At 50.8% G+C, this 23,461-nt stretch overlaps 1 protein-coding gene across 4 annotated transcripts in view; it reads left to right on the forward strand.

Moving 5' to 3' along the window:
• Positions 1-23,461, forward strand: part of SPSB1 (splA/ryanodine receptor domain and SOCS box containing 1) — an 83,461-nt gene that overhangs the window by 14,847 nt on the left and 45,153 nt on the right. Inside the window, exon 1 of one of the 4 annotated variants that reach the window (XM_049877845.1) lies at positions 6,852-9,700. The exons of 2 other annotated variants lie outside the window; for them this stretch is intronic. The gene's annotated coding sequence lies outside the window, so the exon portion shown is untranslated. Of the gene's footprint in view, positions 1-6,851; positions 9,701-23,461 lie in introns of those variants that run through there. One more of the 4 variants, XM_049877846.1, reaches the window with a different exon arrangement.

Here is a 23,461-nt window from a genome sequence, read left to right on the forward strand (position 1 = left end):
AACTTCACAAGGGGGCAGGAGAATCAAGACAGCATCAGCCCAAAGCTGATTCCTATGAGGTAGAGGTCAGACAGACCTCCTCTCTCCAACCTTTTTACCAATTCTGATACCAGCTATCCCTCCCACAGCACTCCCTGCTTCTCTCTGGGCCCTATAATTCATTGCAATGGCCACACAGAACTCACAGACCATGCTCACGATTATAGGGTTTATTAGGGAAGTAACAGGTTACAATTCAGGAGACAGGATATAGTTGGTCACTCAGGACAGCTTCCAACCAAGATAGCTCTCAGCTCCTATTGCTGCCAGGCCCTGTGTTCCGGCCTACTGCTGTTGCTCCTGCTACTGACCTCTGCTCTGCTTGAGCAAGTACAGCTCTTTAGCTCTGCCAGTAAGGGCCCGAAGGCACCCCACTCTGCCAGAAGCCTCCTGCCTGAAGGGGCTCAGCTCTCTCGCACCGTGGCTCTGGCTCGACAAGTCCCAACGCAGTCGTTTTGCACCGGTCTCTTGGTTTCTGCTGCCCTACACTGCTGCTGCTGCTTGCTGTGCTGTTTCTCGTGATCTTTGGTGTTACAGGTCTCTATCTGTCTCCTGGGTTTAGGAGGTTCTCAGCCCAGGGACCCCAGGTCCAAAACACATGGGCCACTCCAGGTTCTTCTTTTCGATGGTAGTGAAGTCCTCCTCAACCTCTGTGGGACTGACTCTTTTCAGCCTAGAAGGATGGCAAAACTGACCAATACCCTTGATGAGCCACAGCTACCCGGTTTGCATAGTAATTGACCAATTCCTGCAGGGGTTTTGCAAACCCTGGTGGCACAGTGGTTAAATGCTACAGCTGCTAACCAAAGGTCCGCAGTTCGAATCTACCAGGTGCTCCTTGGAAACTCTATGAGGCAGTTCTACTCTGTCCTATAGGGTCCCTATGAGTCGGAATTGACTGGACGACAATGGGTTTTTTTTTTTTTTATTTAATTAGTAGACTACCCAATCCCGTCACAAGATTGTGCCTGGAAAATTATCTTACCAGAACTACCACCTGTGGATACTGAAATCTGAGGATGCTCAAGTCCTTTGTATAAAATGGCATAGTATTTGCATATAACCTACACACATCCTGCCGTATACTTCAAATTATCTCTAGATTACTTATAATACCTAATACAATGCAAATGGTATGTAAATAGTTGTTATACTATACTAGATTGTTTAGGGAATAATAATCTTTAAAAATAGTCCTTTTTAAAAAATATTTTCCATCTTGCAGTTGGTCGAATATGTGGATGTGGAACCCGCGGACACGGGGGGCTGAGTGTATAGAGAAACCATAGAATTTCTGAGGGGATGAACCCCTGGATAGACTGGGGAGACTTGGGAATCAGAACTGCGTTGCTGAATTCTCTGCAGACTGGGGAGCAGGAGGAGACCAGTAGTGTTTTAGACATTTGAGCATCTTCTCAGCTTGGAGATTTTAAGAAAACTGTAAAGAAAAAGGTCGCCTGCCATTTTATGAAGTTTGGAAAAAATGATCGTAAGGGGACAACACCAGTGTTAAATTTATTAGAATGACATACAAAGGCTAAGGTCCCTTTAAAAAATAAAACTTCCTCATCTTTGGAGAAATGTGATGTTCAGAAAGATAGTTTTTTTTTTTTTTTAATTTCATTCCAGTTCCATCTTGTTGGGGCAATTTTGAGCTGTTTTGTGTAAACAAATCTTTTTTTTTTCTTTTTACCCCCTGCCTCTTTCCCTCCGGACTGCCCCAGAAGGCCCATCTTCCTCACCACCGAGCAGCACACAGGGGTGTCCAGATGGCTCTACATAAAGGATTTTTTTAATTCCTTCATCCTGCATCCAGGCTTCCCTGAATGCCACTCTGTCCTGTCTGTTGTGGTCCCTACGCCAAAAGAGGGATGGCCAGACAAGGCCCAGCCCAGGAGGCCGTCTGAGCTGGGTCCTGAGAGCTGACTGGATTTTTCTAATGCGTCTCATCATGGTTGAGGTTTTGCTTTACAGTCAGTGTTTATGTGGACTTCTTAATGGAAAATTTCAAACACAGGCAAGAGCAGAGAGACTGATATCCTGAACCTCACACCTGTATCATGTAGCATCAACAATTATCACTCATTCCCTCGTCTCTTTAATATGCATGAAATATCCTCCTTTCTCTGGAAAGGTCAAATGTAGGGATAATGTCGAAGCTCCAGGATGGGTCAGAGATGGCTCTTGTGTTTTGCAGGTTTTAAACCGTGTTTTCATTTTCTTGGGCAACTCTGAGAGGAGCAGTGGTGGTTCAGTGGTAGAATTTTCACCTTCCATGTTGGAAACTCTATGGGGCAGTTCTACTCTGCCCCATAGGGTCGCTATGAGTCGGAATCGACTTGACGGCACTGGGTTTTTTTATGTAGGAGACCCAGGTCCAATTCCCAGCCAATGCACCTTATTACAGTCACCTTATCCCCACTCCCCGTAATCTGTCATTGGAGGCTTGCATGTTGCTACGATGCTGAACAGATTTCAGCAGAGTTTCCAGTCTAAGAAAGACTAGAAAGAAAGGCCTGGTGATCTACTTTGGAAAATCAGCCAGTGAAAACCTTAAGAATCACAATGGTCCAATCTGCAACAAATTATGGGGATGGCACAGGACTGGGCAGTGGTTCATTCCGTTGTGCATGGGGTCGCTGTGTGCTGAGGCTGACTTGACAGCAGCTAACGACAACAGTAGGCAACCCTGAAAAGCTGACATTGAATTGTCCTGGGATGCCCGCTTGTAAAGTTGGGCAAGGCTCTGCCCTGCCTAGGAAAAGCAGGGTTTGGACCCTGCCTCCTTGGGCTGGTCCGGGGCTTCGTGCAGGGCCTCAGGCTACCATGTGGGAGGGGGAGACTAAGACCCATTTGAACGAGAGCGGTGCTACTTTTATCTTTTTTGTTTTTGGGGGGGTGGGGTGGGGAAGAATTCTGTAAGATTTAACTTTGTGGAAAATTGTTAGAACTGCTGAAAATAAATTTGGAGACCCGTTCACTAGAGGCGGAAACCCTGGTGGCGTAGTGGTTAAGTGCTGCGGCTGCTAACCGAAAAGTCGGCAGTTTGAATCCACCAGCCGCTCCTTGGAAACTCTATGGGGCATTTCTACTCTGTCCTGTAGGGTCAACTAAGAGTCAGAATTGACTCGACGGCAATGGGTTTGATTTTCACCAGAGGCAGACTGTGGGTAGTCTTCTGCCCCTCTGCTTCTGCCCTCTCCTCGAAACACTTTGGGTAAATGGACAGGAACAGATAAAGGTCTCTGTTAGAGTGGAATCCCACCACATGTCTGTCAGTTTGTCATATTGTGGTGGCTCGAGTGTTGCTGTGATGCTGAGAGCTACGCCACTGGTATTTCAAATGCCAGCAGGGTCATCCATGGTGGACAGGTTTCATTGGAACTTCCAGACTAAGACAGACTAGGAATAAGCAACATCATGATAAATGAAGAAAATATTGAAGTCGTCAAGGATTTCAGTTTACATGGATCCATAATCAATGCCCATGGAAGCAGCAGTCAAGAAATCAAAGAATACATTGCACTGGGCAAGTCCGCTGCAAAAGACCTATTTAAAGTATTAAAAAGCGAAGATGTCACTTTTAGGACTGAGGTGTGCCTGACCTAAGCCCTGGTATTTTCAGTTACCTCATATGCATATAAAAGCTGGACAGTGTAGAAGGAAGACTAAAGAAGAACTGATGCCTTTGAGTTATGGTGTTGGCAAAGAATATTGAATATACCATCGGCCGCCAGAAGAACAAACAAGTCTGTCTTGGAAGAAGTACAGCCAGTGTGCTCCTTGGAAACGGGAATAGCAAGACTACATCTCACATACTTTGGACATGTTGTCAGGAGGGACCAGTCCCTGGAGAAAGACATCATGCTTGGTAGAGTAGAGGATCAGCCAAAAAGAGGGAGACCCTCAAGGAGATGGACTGATACAGTGGCTGCAACAATGGGCTCGAACATGGCAACAATTGTGAGGGTGGTACAGGACCGGGCAGTGTTTTGTTCTGTTGTACGTAGGGTTACTATGAGTCAGAACCAACTGGATGGCACCTAACGACAACTAACAACAGGGTGGAATTCCTGGGTGGTGCAAACGGTTAACAAACTCAGCTATTAACCAAAAGGTTGGAGGTTTGAGTCTACCCAGAGGTGCCTCAGAAGAAAGGCCTAGCCATCTACTTCCAAAGTATCAGCCATTGAAAACCCTATGGAGCACAGTTCTACTCTGACACACGTGGGGCCACCATGAGTCGGAACTGACTTGATGGCAACAGGCTTATACTAGGGGCAGAACAGGCAGCACCCAGGACCATCCTACCAGAGTTGCATTGTGTCGTGTCTGGTGTGAAATGCAGCTTTACCCACCATGTTTTGGGTATTTAAGATATGACCTGTGTTTCCTTTCTGGGAAGGTGAGTTTGGAGCAACGCTGGGGACAATGAGTTTTCTTGCTGCTACTGCGCTGTGCTTGAAACTACATGCCCTAGTCAGATAAAACAGCTCTGCTCGGTGAGACAAAGTAGAAAAATGTAGCTGGTTTTCTCCCCTTAAGCCAGTGACTCAGCACTGAGATACAGTAGCCCTCACTAACTGAAAAATTGTTAGTTGGAACCCATCCAGCGGCTCCACGGGAGAAAAGCCTGTTGAACTGCGCCCATAAAGATTACAGCCTAAAAAACGCTCTGGGCAGATCTCCTCTGTCACATGGGGTCACTATGAGTTGAAATTGACAGGACCTAGCAACAACAGCCCTCATGATGACTAAGCTTTTCGTCTTGGCTTAACTCTTTCCCCTGCTTGTGTCTTCCTGAATTTTTTATAGGACAAGTAAGAAGACACCAAGCTTCCTGAAGGTTACAGGCCTTGGCGTGCTGTCTCTTCAAGGCTTAGAGTGTATTCAGTGGGCGCTAGTGCAGAATTCGTTTTTGACAGTTTATCAAGGTATCATTTCCACACTGTGCAGTTTGATTTCCACACTGTGCAGTTTGATGAGTTTTAGTAAATGTGTAGTTGGGCAGCTGTCAGCACCATCCTAGAGTCCATGTTCTCATTATTGCAGCATGCAGTGGGGTGGGGGACTGTGGCACTTTTCCCCCAGCTCTGTAATTACCGTAATTGCACCCTGGGTGGTGCAAACGGGTAATGCACTCAGCTGCTAACTGAAAGGTTGGAGGTTTGAGTCCCACTGGAGGCACCTTGGAAGAAAGGCTGGGCGATCTACTTTGAAAAGTCAGCCATTGAAGCCGCTATGGAGCACAGTTCTATGCTGACACAGACAGGGTCGCCATGAGTCAGAGTTGACTCGACGGCAACTGGTTTTAACTGGGAATTGCTGATAGCGATGCAAGCAAGTACGGTCACAGAGGTTTCTTGAATGGGCAGCTCAGCTTGTGAGCTGAATTTTGGGGAAGACTGGACGATCTCACATATTGACTCATCTCACCAAGGTGCATGGTTTTGGAAAGCACCTGGCAAAGGCGGCCTGGGCGAAGTTTGGGCTGTGGAAGGCAGCGGGCTGAGGCAGCCAGTGCAGCACCTGCGGATTACCCAGGGCGTAGTCCGAGGCCATGGGTGCGAGCCGGCCCTCGCGTGGACTGCCTTTTCCTCCTGGCTTTAGAGAGGAGACTGTAGGGAAACCAGACAAGTGTGTTCAATGTACTCGATGTACAAAGACCTGTACCCCAGTGTTCCGAGGGAAGCCCAGAGACTCGGCTGTCATTTTCTCAAATTCTTCAAGTGATTTATTAGACAAAGATCAGAAGCTGGTGTCCCAGATTCTGCCCTCCCACTTCCTCCACCTCCCTCTCCCTCTCTCACCTCCTGGTTATGAACCAAAAGATGACCTCGCACTCAGAACCTCGCCACCGTGGGTGTGCAGAAGGCGGGCCGTCAAGACTAAGGCCGCTCTAGGCACGTTCCATCTGTTGACTTCTTTGCTGCTCCTGAGAACCCTGTGCAGTGGGTATTATGCCCATTTTTACAGATGGGAAAAATGAAGCACAAAAAGGTTAAATAACTAGTCCAGGGTCACACAGCTAAGATGTCAAGTGGGGTTACAGACCCAATAAGTCTCTGCTCTTAACCACTGCCCTTCACTGCCTGTGAGCCTGAATAGGCTCATGAGTTAGGGGGATGGGGGGGCAGCAGTCACTGGGTACCATGTAGTGGAAGTTCTCAGATAGGTGTGTGCCCGGGTGCCTGGGATGGAGGGAAAAGGCAGAACTTTCTGAAGAAGAAGGCCTGCGCCAGGCAAAGACAAGGGTGCAGGAAGTGTGCCCAGATGGAGGAGTGAAAGAGAAAGGCAGGGAGGTGAGCCTGGGAGGATGGGGTGAGTCCAGCTTGTTCACTGCGGTATTTCAGGGGCTGCCCTTAGTAGGGCTGGGTAAGGGTAGAATGAATGAAGGAGTGTCAATGGAGAGGCAAGAAACCTGGAGCACCTGAACCTTGTGCTTTTGCCAGCAAAGGTGACCAAGGCCACTTGCAAAAGCCCTCCAGTGCGCACTTGGCATTTTCTGCATGTCTGCTGGACTCTGAGTAGATCCGGCCATGTCCTCCCTAATCCTCCTCCTCTTGCGAAATAAAACAGCTGGCTGGTTGGCAAGCTGGAAGGCTCCTCTGTCTGCGAGCCGTGTCCCAGGCCCCTCCTGATGGGAAAATCGGCACTGTGCTGCTGGCTCCTCAGTCTTTGTCTCGACTGCCCACCTTCGCTGTGCCCAGAATGTGGAGGTCCTGAGTCAGAGGCGTCTTTGGGTTTGTAACTAGGAGGAGTGGGAGGGAGGTGGAGGAAGTGGAGGGCAGGATCTGGGACACCAGCTTCTGATCTTTGTCTAATAAATCACTTGAAGAATTTGAGAAAATGACAGTCTCATCCCTGGGTTTCCCTTGGCCCCACTGGGAGTGTAGATCTTCGTATATCAACCTTGTTTTTCTCCAAGAAAAATCAGCTGCAAGCATCAGACTTTAATTACCTTCCCGAGGGACACTTCCTGTGGATATTTCTAGTGGCAAGTGGCTGAGGTCGTGCTCCTACATAAAATGAGGGTTTTAAACTGGGTCATATGTTTAGATGTCCCCAAGGGCTGGGAAGGAGGTGAAAATGACGGGAGCAGCTAGTAAAAGGCTATAGGGAAAGGGGAGGACTATGGCAAAGAGTAGCCTGTGTAAGGGACAGCCTCTTTTAGCTGGGGAAGTAGAGCCCAGTGGGGCTCTAGCATCCATTTTTTTTCCCCTGAAATAAGCTGGAAATCCACAATTTTAAAACATTGGCAAATAATTTAACATTTGCTTTTCTTGAACACACAGTGCTCGTTTAAAATAAAATGTCCGTGGAGTAAATCTGGCCTCCCTTTAAGGATGAGGGGGTCAAGGCCGAGGAAACCAGCAGGGTTGCACAGGTTGGACACAGGGACCTGGGCTTAGAACTGTACCTGCTGGCCCCTGGCCTGGCCCAATTCCGTCCTTGTTACACTCTGTCGTGTGTAAAGCAGCAAGATCGGAAACCAGCTCAACGTATTCCACTGTGACAAGAGACCCCATGCTGGCTCTGAGGATCAGAACCCCAGGTTGAACACATCTGCCTAGCTAAGCTCTGGCATCTGAGCAGGAGCCGACATTTGTGACTGCCTGTCGGGGGCCGGGCACCACACTTCACGTAGATGGTCTTTCGTAATCTCAACACCGCCCCTTTCAGTTCTGTTACCCCGATTTTACAGATGAGGAAACCGAGACTCAGAGAGGTTCCATGAACTCGGTGGGGGTGGGATTTGAGCCTGAGTCCAATTCCTGAGCCAGGGCTTATGACAATCGGTTTCACATCCCCACCTGGTGCAAAGGAGCATGACCTCCGTAGGTGCAGTTGGGGCGTCCCCTGCAGTTTGGAGAGCCCTGCTGCCCCTGCCTCCCAGAGTGAGGAGTCTGGGCCATCTCGCTGCCCCCCGCTGAAAGCCTCAGGCTCAGACAGGAGGACCTCTCGCAGACTGCTCGCGGGCTCTCGAGGTTGCTGACTAATCCTCTCTGCAAACGGTTCAGTTTCACATGTTTGAGTTTCCAGTAACTACGTGGGTGGATTTGTTTCATTTAAGGGGAAGGCAAAACACAACACAACATGGAGGGGGGTTTCTTTCTTAAGAAGAGGACTCAGCCAATTATGGGTTTAGCGCGTGTGGCTCCGGGCATCCTGGGGCCGTTCTGCTGCCAGCAGAGCTTCCTGGCACCTGGGCTCAGCAGAAATTACTTAGTCATTGACAAGCCGGGACAAGGTGCAGGAGGTCAGGGAGGTGGAGCCACCAGGGTCCTGCGGAGGGGGCAGCTGCTTGGCGTGCTGCCTAACTGCGTGAAGAAGAAGGTGCTGGGCGAGACAGTGGCTTTACCACTCTGGACTCCCAATATCTCCCAGGGCACCCCATCTGGGAAGGAGACATCTCTCAGCTGGGCAGGCCACTTGCTTCAGAGGAGAATGGGCTGTGCTCAGGTGTGTTTGATTCTTCTGGGAAAAGGGTGAAGGACAGCTGGCTCCCAACAGACAAGGGTGGGTGTGTGTATGTGTATGTGTGTGTGTCTTCCCATGACGACCCTACCAGGAGTAGTAGCACCTTGGTTTAGTGTGGGCATCAACCAAGCAGAGCAGACCTTGGTGTTGGCATTGGGGCAGGGTCCTGGAGGGCCTCTGCTGTTCCAGGTATAGCCCCTTTAGTTGGTGGATGGGAGGGGGTGCATGGCAAAGGGGCTGACTGATGGAGGTGGGCACCCAGAGGCACAGGGCAGTAGCTATGGCTGGTGCAAACAGTTAAGCTTTTGACTACTAACTGAAAGGTTGGTGGCTCAAACCCACTCAGAGGTGCCTCAGAAGAAAAGCCTGGCAATCTGCTTCCAAAAGGTCACAGCTTTGAAAACCCTATGGCACACTGTTCTTCACTGCACACATGGGATACTGGTACTGGTATAGATGAGTATGGAAGTGCTTCAGTGTCCAGAGCCCGATGGCCATCTCAGTGCAGCCTGTTCTGGTGACACATCTTCACAATGATGCCATCCTGGGAAGCTGTGCTTAGTCTGGGTATGGGGACTGCAGCTGTTAAGTGCCTGACTTGGGAGGCAGACAGACAGGGCTGGGGTCTGGCTCTGGTACTTCCTCAGTCTGACTCTGGACATATCATTTAACCTCACTGAGCCTCAGTATCCCATATGTGAAATGCGGATGTAAGAGAACCCCATGAATCCTTTCCAATCATTGTGGTGCTGTCACCGTGGAATCCCAGGCCTGACGCAGGGTGAGGGCTCATCTCCAAAAGACCTATGAGCTCTGAGGTGTGAACGTGCTCTGGAATTTATAATCCTTAATTCTGGTCCTTGAGGGCTTGCTGTGTGCACTAGGGAAACCTTGTCTCTCATAACACCTACCACGTTGTATGGGTAGCTCTCTGGAAGGGAAGAGGGCAGATACAAAGATAACTCTCCAACAATGTAATACGTAGCAGAGGGTGATAAAGGCAATGAGAGGCAAGCAGAATCCTGGAGGATGTTGATGGGAACCAGGGTTTACTCTCAGCAGGTGAATCTGGGAAGACTTTCTGGAGGTGGTGGCGTTGAAGCTGGGCCTTCAGGATGAGTGAGATCTGGAGAAGGAGGAGAAAGAGGAGGATGGAAGAGATTTATCACTGGTGGAGGCGGTATGGCTATTCAAAATCACCAGGAGCTTAGACGGTATCACGTGCATACCCATACCCGTACCCGTACCCGTACCCGTACCCGTACCCGTACCCGTACCCGTACCCATACGCATTGCTGTCGAGTCAATTCTGACTCATAGCAACCCTGTAGGACAGAGAAGAACTGCTGCATAGGGTTCCCAAGGAGCGGCTAGTGAATTCGAACTGCCAACTTTTTGGTTAGCTGCTGAGCTGTTAACACTGCGCCACCAGGGCTTCCTCATGTGTGTAGTAAGTGCTTAATAAATGTTATCATCATCTTCCGTATGACTCCAGGATTTTTAGTGGAAAAAAATTTCATAGGTATATGTAATTGATCTCCTGTGGCCATAGAACAGGTTTATTTTGAGCCCTTGTAGTTCACTGGGTCTCTGCGTAGTGCAAACAGTTAACTGAAAGGTTGGTGGTTTGAGCCCACCAAGAGACGCTGTGGAAGAAAGGCTTGGTGATCTACTTCTGAAAAATCGGCCATTGAAAACTCCATGGAACACAGTTCTGCTGTGACACACATGGGGTGGCCATGAGTCGGAATCGACTCGGCAGCAACTGGTTAGTTCATTGGGTGGGTGATTTCTATTCTTCTTTAACCTTCCATTCAGTCAGCCCAGGTCTGTGAAGGGCCTCTGTGAGCAGGCTCTGTCCTGCCTCTGGGGCTGAGCTTCCAGGAGGCACCCAGACGGGAATCGAGGACACAGGTGCAGGCCTGAGGGAGAGTCCAGCTTCCTGTTTGTTGCCGTGAGTTTTTAAGCCCATTTTATTCTGGAACTTCCTGGGCTCTGGGCCTGCCCTGGTGTGCCCAGGCTGGTGTGAAGGAGGGTCTGCCTGAGCACCTCTTAGAGTGGAGGAAGCGGGTGGACATTGCGGAGGCCAGCAGCCATGTCGCCAGGTGGGGCTGGGAAGCAGCTGGGCTCACTTCCCTCTCTTCCGGGCAGATTGGGGAAGTGCAGTGTTGGTTATGGGAAGCTCAGTTTGGGGAGGGATGGTGTCTCTAGGGCCAGTGAAGGACGGGCAGGGAGGTCTAGGCCGACAGTGGGCAGAGGGTGAGGGTGAGGGTGGGCGTGGGCACCCTGTGGGTGCCTCTCCAGGTCCACCGCAGAGCATGTTTCATCCACCCCCCCTTAGGATAAAGGATTGTCTAAGCCCAAAGAAGGCACCCCCTCTCCCTGCTCGGTACTTTTTGCTGTTTATTCTCTTTGGCCTTCTGCCTCTTTAAACCCTGGTAGTGTGGGCCCAGCATCTCCAGGCTGCCATGGGGACATCGCCCTGTGCCTGCAGCCCACCAGGTCCCCACCATGTCACGGAGGCATGGTGGACATCACAGGGACCCCCATCTGATGAAACATCCCCAGGGGAGCCCCCCAGGGCAGAGACCTTTGTTGGTCACTGTTGGATTCCTGGTACCTGCCCAGCACAGTGACTGGAACATGTGTCTGCTCGGGTGGAATTTGTTGAAAGAATGAAGGAAGGAATGAATGATCGAGCTAGCCAACCTCTCCACTGACTATGGAAAAATTTGATCTAATCAGTTTATAACTCATGGTTGCCTGTTGATATCTGTCTCCGGAGGGCAGGGCTTGTTCTACGGAGTTCTGACGGCCCCATGGCTGTAACTGCGGGGCTCACAGTGGGTGTTGGATCCATTTAGGGGCTGAATGACTGACTCAGCTGGTGGTTGGTTTTTAGCTGTGGCTGTGACCCAAGCTCCACACCTGCTGACAATGACCTTCGTCTGGAAGGGCCGCGGGGGGTGGGCTCCGTGTTCCTTGTGGGGATCCTTCCTTTACATCACCGATGTTCTTGAGGCCAGAACCTCCTGTGGCCGGGTTCAGTGGGAAGGAATTCTAGTAAGTTCTGGTCAGGAAGGGGTAGCATGATGGGGAGGGACTGAACCACCCAGGCTCCAGGGGAAGGGTCCCCTCCCCTTTAAAACAGAGATCTTGGTTCTCCTCTGCTCCATTCACAGCTCAGAATTCTTGAGTCTCTTGACTCCCACCCCCCAGGCCAAGGCCATGGGAGGGACCTTCCCCGGGACTCTGGCTGGAAAAGGCAGCAGAGTAATTACAGGTATTGAAAATAGTCTTATTTCCCCTTCTCCTCCTACCCTTCCCAAAAAAAAAAAAAAAAAAAAATTCTGTAAGCTGAAAAAAGCTCTTAAAACTTCTTAGTTTAGTCTGCAGAGGCGTCCCAGGCGGTGGGCCTTAAACAGTGCATTCTTTGGGCTTAGACAACTCCTTTGAGTGTCGAGTTTCTGGGTTAGTGGTACATTTAGGTTGAAGCAAGAAGCGCTTTATAAAAAAAAGCATGTGTGTGGGGTGGAATTCCAAATATCCCACATGGCACCGGACGGCCACCGAGCTCCAGGGCCCATCGCAGGAAAGAGCAGACCCTCTACGACTCTTATCTACACTTGCCCTGACTTTGGTGCCTTCCAGAAAGGAGTTTCAGTAGTTTAATTCTTTACGCCTTTGTTGAACACATACTATGTACTAAGGATTCTGCCAGTGCAACAGAGAAACGCAGAGATGGGCATGAGAGCCATCTTAGTATTCGAGAGTGGAAGAAAATAACATGGGTGGGTGGTTTTAAAGAAAAGGCATTTATTTTTTCACCGTCCTGGAGGCTAAAAGTCCAAATCAGGGTCTTGGCCATTGTCATGGATTGAAGTATGTGTCAAGTTGGTTAGGCCATGATTCCCAGTATTGTGTGATTGTCCTCCATTTTGTGATTGTAATTTTATGTTTAAGAGGATTAGTGTGGGCTGTAACACGCTTGCTCAAGTCATATCCCTGATCCCAGGGAGTTTCCCTGGGGTGTGACCTACACCACCTTTTATCTTACAAGAGATGAAAGGGAAGCAAGCAGAGAGGGAGCACTTCATACCACCAAGAAAGCAGTGCTGGGAGCAGAGCCCATACTTTGGACCTGGGGTCCCTGCATGGAGAAGCTCCTAGTCAGGGGGAAGATTGAGGGCCAACAGAGAGAGAAAGCCTTCCCCTGAAGCTGACGCCCTTAATTTGGACTTTTAACCTGCTTTACTGTGAAGAAATAAATTCCTATTTGTTAAAACCATCCACTTCTGGTATTTCTATTACACCAGCACTAGATGACTAAGACAGCCATGTTGATTCCTCTTGTGGGCCTCTCTCTTAGTTCCTGGTGTCTACCGGCTTTCCTTGGTGTTTCTTTGGTTGTAGACAGGTCCTCACATGGCGTCTGTCTTCCCCTAGTGTGTCTGTCTCTGTGTCTGTTCTGCTCTTTTTATAACTGAGAAGCATTAGGTTTAGGGCCCACCCAACTCTGGTATGACCTTAATATCATAAACATGGTCATATTTACAGGTACAAGGGTTAGGACTTTAACATTTATTTTGGGGGCTCATAAGAAACCCTGGTGACACAACAGGTAAGCACTTGGCTGCTAACCAAAAGGTCGGTGGTTTGAACCCACCCAGTGGCTCTGCAAGAGAAAGGCTGAAAGATGTAAAGATTACAGCCTAGAAAACCCAATGGAGCAGTTCTACTCTGTCACATGGGGTTGCTATGAATGGAATAAGCTCAATAGCACCCAGCAACTCCAACAATTCAATCAATAACAAGAACCATTTGAGAAGCTAATGAACCCATGAGGGAGGTAGACAGATGAATGGCTAATCAATACTGTGTTGCATCATGTTTAAGACCCCATCGAGGGTACAAAAAAACCCCAAACCTGTTGCTATGGAGCCAACTCTGACTTGTGGTGACCCCATGTGACAGAGAAGAACTGCCCCATAGGGTTTTCTTGGCTGTAGTCTTTACAGAAGCAGATCACCAGGCCCTACTTCCATGGCACCATTGGGTGGGTTCGAACTGCCAAACTTTAGGTTAGTAGTCGAATGCAAATTGTTTGCACCACTCAAGGATCTTACTGAGGGTAAGGTGCGCCAGTGAGAGACTAAGGAAGGTGGCTGGCGGGAGCTTTGCTGAGTACATGGGAGAGGTTCCTTCAGCTTGGTGGGTATCTGGTTGGCCTTTGAGCAGGGCCTTCGAGCCTCTGACAGAGGGGTTTATGAGTATGGGGGGGCTGGGTACCACAGCAGCAGCAAGATCAATACGAATAGGTAGCGCTGACAGATGGTGTGCTCCGTGGGCCCTCAATGTTCATTGCAGCCTCCTGACTCTATCGGGAAGCTGCCACAACATGTCTGTTTTACAGATGGGCAAAGGTGGTACCCAGGCATTGGCAGGAGATTCTTCTCGAATGCCTATCCTCTATGGATTTTGATTGATTCTTTATTAAGGCCCAAGTCACTGGGACTTAGTTCCTAGTGCTTGAGGTATATTTCTTTGTCTTGGACCCAACTCTGTAGCTTCTCCCGAATGAGCACTTAGTGTGGACCAGTTGTTCTTAGCGGCCGTCGAGTCAGCCCCAACTCATGGTGACCCCATGCACAAGATAACAAAACACTGTCTGGTCTTCCACCATCCCCATGTTCGGTTGTAGATTGGATTATTATGATCCATACTTCCCCCCCTCCCCCGCCCCACATTGGCTCATTTTCAGAAGTAGATCTCCAGGCATTTCTTCCTAGTCCATCTCAGTCTGGAAAATCTGCTGAAACCTGTTCAGTTTCATAGCAACACACAAACTGCCACTGACAGATGGGTGGTGGCTATGCATGAGGTACATTGGCCGGGAATCGAACCCGGGTCCCCTACATGAAAGGCAAGAATTCTACCACTGGACCATGAAAGCCTCAGTAGTATGCACCAGGTGCTGAGCTAAATGTGCACCAACATCGTCTCGTCACATCCTCAGAACAACCCTACGAGGCAGGTGCTGTTACTCTCCTCCTTTTGCAGATGGGGAAATTGAGTCTTAGAACATCTCAGGTCATAGCAGGGCAAAGGGCAGAGCTGGGATATGAACCCAGGGCTTTCAACTTCAAAGTCCATGGGTGGCTCTCATTTTCACAAGTTTTTAACAGATTCTCACTTGCTATTCCTGTCCAGAAAAGTACCTGTTCACCTCTCCAGTTTGTAGCATGCATTGACTTGTTGACAAAAGGGTTTTGAAAGTCCTGACTTTTGGTGGTGTTGGTTGTGCAACTTGATGAAGGTAATTAATGTCACTGGATAGTACTCATAAGAAATGTTGAAATGGCACGTGTTGTTGTGTATGTTTTCACCACACACACAAAGTCCTAACTTCGTGGCTGTTGGAGAGGGGATATCAATGCTGAGAGCCCAGGGGTCAAAGCTGATGTGTTGATGAATTTCTTAAAAGGCTTATGAGGAAATGAGATACTTGCCAGATGGAGGGTGCAGGTGGGCTGAGAGAAGGAATCACAGTGCTTAAGGGGTCCTGGACCAAATTCTCGGGCAGCCAGGGCCACTGCAGGTTCCACCGAGACTGCAAAGTGGCGGAATATTCCAGACGGGTCAGCAGAGCCAGCACAGAAGGTGGCAGGTGTTGTGGAGGGCTAGTGGCTTATATGTTTGGTCTTGCTCTGGTCACACTAATGGTCAGCAGGAGGTGGAGGCTGAGGTGAGAGCCCTCCCAATGGAGGGAAGCTGCCTGCCCACCCGTGTTAGCTCATCGGACACCTCCAGCACCCCCCTCCACCCTTCCTGATCCTCTTCCCCAGCCCCCCCTTCCTTTGTTGTCTGGCTGCGTCAGCCGTCTGGGCTTGCAGGAGGTTCCTGAATGGGGCTTGGAAGTAGGTCACTCCCTTCCCGTGCCGCCAGCACTGACCCAGAGGTGACCTTCCCCATGGTGGCAGTGTCTGGCCATCGCTGCTTTGATGCTGGCTGAGGAGGGACAGTGCTGTCTTGGGGGCAGGTGGCCATCCTTGTCCAGGACTGGCCTCCAGAACGTCACGACCTCAGCACCCACCAACCACGGTTCCTTCCAGCCGCACCTCCTCCCCTCTGCCATATTGGACTGGGGAAATCCATCTCTGAGACCTTCCATCTCCGCCTTTGACCTTGCCCCCTCCTTGTGAAGTAGCCTGGCGGACTGTGGCTTTGAGGGTCTGGGTGCGGCAGACTGGTTCCAGCCGGCGGGAGCTGAGGGAATGATAGCTTGACCTGTCTGGCTCCTCTCTGGCCCCAGCCTCTGTGTGGGCACTCAGCCAGGCTGTTCCTTCCATGAAATCACTGGGGTTTTCTGTTCCCCCTAGCTCTCTTGGTGAGGTGTCCCTCTGGCCTTTTGACAGAGGTCATGGTGGATGTCTGGAGATGCTTGCTGTGTATGTAACTGGCATGCCAAGGCATGAGTGACAGCCTGACCCTAGACATCCATGCTACAGTGTTGCTGGGTACCCAGAAGTCAGTGGTAAGCCGTGTTTCCCCTCACCTGGGCCCCATCTGCAATGAGTGGCCTAGTTTTTAGAATGCACAGAATCTAGATGTGAACAGAGCTGAGAGGGACACAAGGACCCATCTCCTGCCAAGGCATGGCTCCTCCTCTGACATGTAGCTACCCTTGTGTTTTATGGTACCTGGAGCCCAAGTGAGCAGATTCTGGGGACACAGCCTTTGTACATCCTCACAGTGCCTTCTTGGGCCTCACCGTCCACACTCCCCTGACTAGGGCTTCAGCTGATGAGGAATAAATTTCCCTGCTGTTGCTCACAGATGCAGGGGTTATGCAGCCACAGGCCTCAAGCCTGGACCTTAAAATTACCCTTCATTTCTCTTGGCTCCTTCCTCCCTGTGGTGAGCTGAGAAGTGCAAGGGGGCGTTTTCTGCAGGAAGAAGTCACAGGATACAGACCGCAGAGAGGTGGGTGGCACGCAGGTTTGAGGCTCGCGAGCTGCCCTTGGCCGTCTGAGAACCAGCTCCAAAGCCCCTCCTTGGGGATCTGCAGTGTGTTCCTAGCTGCTCTGTCTTGATCATGACTTCGGCCTTTAGGCCGTACCTGCTGTGTGTGCCAAAGTGGGGAACCAACTTCCTGGTTGATAATCTTATGTTCATGGCCCCCCAGGAGTGTCAGAGTAGAACTGTGGCCCCCTAGGGTTTACAATGGCTGATTTTTTGGAAGAAGATCACCAGACCTTTCTTCCGAGGCACCTCTGGGTGGACTTAAAACTCCAACCTGAGCACATTAACTGTTTGCACCCGCCAGAGTGAGTCGGATTTGACTGGACGGCAGCTGAAACTGGAAAATCCCATGTTTACACTTTCCTTACCCAGAAAGTTTGTGCTGCTGGTGCAGCTGGGTTGTGCTCCGGGAGGACAGGGACATCCTTGTCATGTCTGGAGGCCTACAGGCTCAGGACCTGGCACATAGGCCCTCAGGATTGTTGGTTGTATCAGTGCATCATATCATTATTCGCTGCCAGAGTTGTCACCTCGTCACCCTCCTGACAGTGGTTCCACTGAGACCCCGGTGCTCAGCACATAGTGAGACCGTGAGGCTGTCTTGACATGGGACATGGTTGTGCTCAGTGCCTGGGCACATGTCCCTTGCTGTTCTCTGTGGTGTCTCTCTGTGCCCAGACTGGGAAGGGCTGACTTGGAAGGGCTGTGGCTCTTGACTCTGTGAGCTGAGGAGAAGGCCAGCCCACGTGGGGATGGGGCAGAGTCAAGACAAAGGCCTTGTTGTGCCTCGGAGAAAGTCTAAACCTGGGTTTCCCTGAGGCCGAGCGACCAGTGCCAGCCTGTCTCGTTCCCATAAAGGGAACTTTGTGTGTGGCTCCCGCTGGGAAAAGGAGGCCGGCTAGCCACTCCTGCAGGCACTGAGACTCTCTGGGAATGCGCGTGATGCCTCCTCAAAGCCACACTTGCTGCCATGATAACCCTCATGACCTGTCTTCTTACAACCAACACTGGGTGGACAGTTGTGTTTTGGAAACGAGTCCATTCACAATGTCATGGGGCTAGTGGTGTTGAAGCCAGACTAGACACATTTTTTCTTGGAAGACAGTTGGGTGGGAGTGGTATGGACAGCCTGGCCTCAAGCAGCCTGGCTGACAAGAGACATCTTGAAGTGGCCTGGGCTGGGCGGGCAAGGGCCCTGGCAGCCCCCTCAGGAGGCACCCTCTGGCGGCTGCCCCCTGAATGGAGGGTTCGCATGGATGCGCTGGGGCAGCAGTCTACTCTGAGCTTATGGCGGATGGAGCCCATCTCTGCTCTACTGCTGATGCAGGTACTCCAGCCAGGGGACCGGCCACTCAGAAGGGCCAGTGGTCTGTTATGTGGCCCCAAGTGAGTGTACCTCACCCTGAGAAAAAGTGCCAGGGTCGGGGGGGGCGCCCAGGCCACGGCTGCTCCCTGCTTTCTGGGTCCTGGCTGGCCTGCTCTTAGAGCCAGCTTGGGGCGTGTGGGGTTGCTCTTGCCACATACCTACTCTTGTGAGGAGGGCGCAGGACCAAGCAGCGTTTCGTCCTGTTGTCTGTGGGGTAGGTATGAGTCAGAACTGACTCGATGGCACCTAACAACAACAATTTTTATGGGAAATCTCTAGGGCTTTCTCCCAAGGAGCCGCTGAATGGGTTTGAACCGCCAACATTTGGTTAGTAGCTGAGCTCTTAACCCTGCCCCACTAAAGCTCCCTCTCGAACCCATACTGGGTGCCAAAGTCCCCTCTCTCAGTCCACACGGTCCAGTGGGGGGAGACATGAGGATGCTGGTTTTCTCACCCGCCTCTCCCTCTGCAGGGCTGCCTGCTTGAAGACAGGGACCAGGTCCCGTTTGGCCAGGCAGTTCTAGCACCCAGTACAGAGCCTGGTACACAGCAGGTGCCAAATAAGGATCCTCTGAATGAGAGAGTGATTGTGCCGTAGGGGTGGAACTCACCCATGTTCATGGTGTGCAAGTGGTGGGACAGGAATCAAGCCCAGCCCAGGGGCAAATCCTGCCGCCTCCACCATCAAACCTCTCTAAGCCTGGCCACGCTCACCCACTACCTGCTCGCTCCTGGGCTGCTCACTGCAGGTGCGTCTGCTTCCTAAGCCGACTCCTGTCCCTCCTGCCCAGGCCTTCAAGGGCCCCATCCACTGTCCTTTCTTATTTTTTCATAAGCATTTCCTTGTTCTTTTTAAAAATTGTTGCAAACATATACCAATTCAATAATTTCTACATGTACAATTGAGGACTCTGCATGGGGGAGGCCCTGCCCAGCGCAGGACCCAACATAGGGATGGGGGGCTGGGAGGGAAGGAGGGGGAGGCCCCACCCTTCCTCTCCCCTCATCACTCCCCACCCCCATCCCCGCAGCAGGCTCTTGGGCTTGCTGTGACACTCCTTGCCATCGGTGGCAGCCGTTGAGACAAATTTGGGTGGCAGAGTTGAACCCTATCATTACCTTTACCCCCAGCATCCTCCCAGCCCTCAGCTGATGGGGGGAGCTGTTTGGTTCACTTCCTTCTTTAACTGCTGGTGGAAGATTGTGGTGAACAAGCAGGGTGTGTTTCTAAAAGCAGGGCAGCTGCACGGGGAGGCCGCCTGGGCACGTGGGTGGCCCTGCTGCCTGGGCAGGCACAAGGCTCCCTGTGGATGAGTTCTTTCTCCATTAAAACTCAAGAAAGATGTAAATCCTGGTTCCCTCGTCTACCTTGACTCCTCCTTAGGAGCAGAAAATATGCCTGTTTCTTCCACCCTGGAGGGGCATAGTCCTGCATCTGAACCCGAAGTTCTTGTTCCATCGGATCCTATTTCTTCTGTGGCCCCAACTCTTAAGTAGTCTGGGGCCTCCATGAGGTCAAGGTAACCCTAGCTTACCCCGCCCCCCCATTGTTGTTAGGCACCGTTGAGTTGACCTCAACTCATGGCAACCCCATGCACAATGGAATGAAACATTGCCTAGTCCCGTACCAGCCCCAGGATTGCTTGCACTGGATCCTTGTGATCCATAGGGTTTTTATTGGCGGATGAAGTAGATCACCAGGCCTTTCTTCCTAGTCCGTCTTAGTCTGGAAGCACCACTGAAACCTGTTCAGCATCGTAGGAACACTTAAACCTCCACTGACAGACAGGTGCTGGCTGCCCATGAGATGCCTTGGCCAGGAACTGAAGCTGGGGCCTCCTGCACAGAAGGCGAGAATTCTACCACTGAACCACCAGTGCCCTGCCCGCCCCCGCCCCCCGCCCGCCCCCCCCCCGCCCCATCTCCCTTATTCTGTCTGTTCATTGCCCAGGAGTGTGGCTGGTAGTGGGATGCTTAGCTGGAGCTCAGCTGGAATATTCTCCGTGGGGCCGAATTTGCTCTTCCCTGACTTTGGAGAGTGCCCATGATAAGACTTCTTGGGAAATGGAGAGTCCTTTGGCGGATTGTTGGAGAAGACCTGGGTTTTAATCCTAGCACTACCCTAAGGGCTAGTTACATCACCCTTCTGAGCCTCAGTCTCCCCCTGTGGCATGGTGGTAGAGATGCCTTCTGGCTGCTCAGACTTAACCCTCTGAGGGCCCTTGGAACCATCTGAAGTCCCCAGAGAAAGCCTGTGGATAATGTCGGAGCAGTCACCCCAAACTGCCCCTGAACAATGGCTAAAAGCACTACCTGAATGAATACGAAGGTGGCAGATGGGGCCTTGGGCCCTCATGGTCCCTGTCTGCACTTGGCCTGTCTGGTGGGAGGGCAGGCTGGGAGGACCGGAGTGAGGGCCAGAGGGCTCAGTGCAGAAGCTGGGGCAGGTGGGAGTCTAAGACCCCAGGGGAAACTGCTGTACCCATGGGCTATGCTCCTGCCACCCCATGCCCACCTTCCAGAAGTTTTACCCTGAACACAGCTGCCCCTGCTTTCCCAGAGCCGACTTCACGCTGGCCCTGCTCATCCGCCTCCAGATCGTAAACACCAGCCCGATTGTCAGCCTTTTCCCTCCCACTCTCCTGGCAGAGATGGTAAGCCGAACAAACTGCCTCGGAGGGGCTTTCCTCATTACTGCAGTTTAGTCTGTGTTGGTTGAATTTGAAAGACTTATTGCCTCTGAGTCAAAGCACAAAAATCCCCCTGGATCCACCGGGTGTTCGCCGCCATGGGAACAGCTGGCGCCAGCTCTGGGGGGTCCCTAATCCTCTCTTTCTGCCTTCAGTCTAAGGCCCAGCCCTCCAGGTGGGGGAGGCACCTGGGTTCTGAGAGCCGGGGCCACCCTCACACTGGACTCCTCCACTCTGGAGCCTCTGGGCATCACGATGACCCCTTAGATAAATCGGTCCTTGTTTCTCAGGGAGGATACGAGGATACCCCATGCCTGTGCACTGAGTACCTGTAGGTGCCAGGGTAACGCTCTTAGCAAGAGGCCCCAGACTGGGCCGTGTATTGATAATCCACTCAGGTGTAGGCAGAGATTCGTAGCATTGCTTTTATTTTTATCTCATTTTTTTTAAATATCTGTGTTTTTAGTGTATATCGTAACATATATAATCTGTTGATACAGAAGCACGTGAGTATAACTTATAAATAAGTATATATATTTTGGAGTCCCTGGGTGGTACAAATGGTTAACACGCTTGGCTGCTAACTGAAAGGTTGGAGGTTCAGGACCTCGGAAGAAAGGGCCTGGTAATCTACGTCTGAAAAATCATCCATTAAAAACTCTATGGAAACAGTGAGATGCACATCTCAAGTTCTCATAAAAAGACCAGCTTAATGGTTTGAGACTAGAGGGACCCCAGAGGTCATGGTCCCCGGACTCTTTGTTAGCCCAAGACTGGAACCATTCCCGAAGCCAACTCCTCAGAAAGGGTTTGGATAGATAATGATAGTGGTGAGGAGCGAACTCCTTGGTTCAAGTAGATACATGAGACTATGTGGGCAGCTCCTGTCTGGAGGAGAGATGAGAAGGCAGAGGGAGAAAGGAGCTGGTTGAATGGACACGGGGAATACAGGGTAGAGAGGAGGAGTGTGCTGTCTTATTAGGGGGAGAGCAGCTCGGAGTACATAGCAAGGTGTGTGTAAGTTTTTGTATGAGAGACTGACTTGATTTGTAAACTTTCACTTAAAGCACAATTAAAAAAAAAAACCTATGGAGCACAGTTCTACTTTGACATACATGGGCTTGCCATGAGCTCAAGACCAACTGGATATATCTTTTGGGGGATACATGCTTAAAAGTCATTTCCTAAGTTTTGGATAGGATAGGATAGGAAACTTGATAAGGCCCTGGTTTATGAAGAGGGCTGTTGTGGGAGTCCAGGGAAGGCTGGTGGCAGAAGTGCATCTTGAAGGGTAAAGAGGGGTGTGGAAAAAGGGAGTGTATATTATGGGGTGGGCAAACTGCAGGACCCACCCTTCTCTCTCAGTTTAGATACAGCTGATCAGCCCAGCGTGCACAGATGCCAGAGGCCTGAGCCTAGTAGATGGACTCCTGGAGAAGTTTTGGGGGAGGATTTGGGCCCTGCCTCTTCAGTGGTTGACACCCATTCCTAAGGTCTAGACCAGGAGTCAGTAAACTTGTGCTGTGAAGAGCCAGCTAGTAAATGTATTAGCCTTTGCAGGCCACATGGTCTGTGTTGCAACTACTCAATCCTGCTGTTGTGGCCTGAGAGGAGCCACAGACAGTTCATAAACAAATCACTGTAGCTGTGTTCCAATAAAACTTTATTTACAAAACAGGCAGGTGGGCTAGATTTGGCCCATGGGCTGTAGTTTGCTGACTCCTGGCCTAGATGAAGAGGACAAGCCCGAAGCGGGCACAGAACCAGGCACTCGGTTTGCTCCCAAAGAGTAAGTCCTTGACCCCGGCCTCATGAGTGGGGTGCTAGTCAGACATGGACTTTGGGGGAGTCTCTTTCTTAGTTATCCAGTGCTGCTATAACAGAAATACCACAAGTGGATTGCTTTAACAAACAAAATTTATTCTCTTATAGCCTAGGAGGCTAGGAATCTGAATTCAGGGTGCCAGCTCCAGGGGAAGGCTTTCTCTCTCTGTCAGCTCTGGGGGAAGGTCCTTGTCATTAGTCTTCCCTGGGCCTAGGACCCCCTCAGTGCAGGGGCCTCAAGTCCAAAGAATACACTCTGCTCCCAGCTCTTCTTGCTTGGTGGTAGGAGGTCTCTCTGCTTTTTGTTTGCTTCCCTCTTTTATATCCCAAAAGAGTTTGACTCAAGATACAACCTAATCCTATAGATTGTGTCCTGCCTTGTTAACGTAGCTGCCTGTAATCCTACCTCATTAACATCATAAAGGTTAGGATTTATAACACATAGAATAATTACATCAGATCACAAAATGGAGGACAACCACACAGTACTGGGAATCATGGCCTAGCCAAGTTGATACACATTTCGAGGGCACAGTTCAATCTGTAACAGTCTACATGATGTGACCCCTCCAGAGAGTTCACAGAGCTGGATGGGTTTGTGAACAGCCCCTTACATCACATCGTAAAACACTCTCCCCACTTTGCAGCACACTTTTGTGCCATCCTCTCAAGAGCCACATAAAGGTGGCTGTGGTGGCGTTTTGTCTGTGTGTGGTGGAGGATTCTGTCCTGGAGCTGAGGGAGGGGGCAGGGTCCTGCTCATCACACAATTGTGGAGTCACAGAGCCAAAAGTGATCCTGAGGCCCTCAGTCCATTCCTCCATTCCCCAAACCAGCTTCCCTCAGGACGGGATGCGAAGACATGCTATGAGGGGAGTGTGCCCTTCTCTTCGAGTTTGGGAACTGGTGTGGAGTTCAATAAAACCCAAGTTTCTGTTTGCAGGACTTCTTAGAGCCTTTAAGGTGCAGATGGGCTTTGTGAATCTCCTGGAGGGGTATAAGCACTGTTTCCCCAAACTCGGCACTGTTTTTCAGGTGT

Source organism: Elephas maximus, chromosome 3 (genome assembly GCF_024166365.1).
Source record: "Elephas maximus indicus isolate mEleMax1 chromosome 3, mEleMax1 primary haplotype, whole genome shotgun sequence".
In the NCBI taxonomy this organism is placed as follows: domain Eukaryota; kingdom Metazoa; phylum Chordata; class Mammalia; order Proboscidea; family Elephantidae; genus Elephas; species Elephas maximus.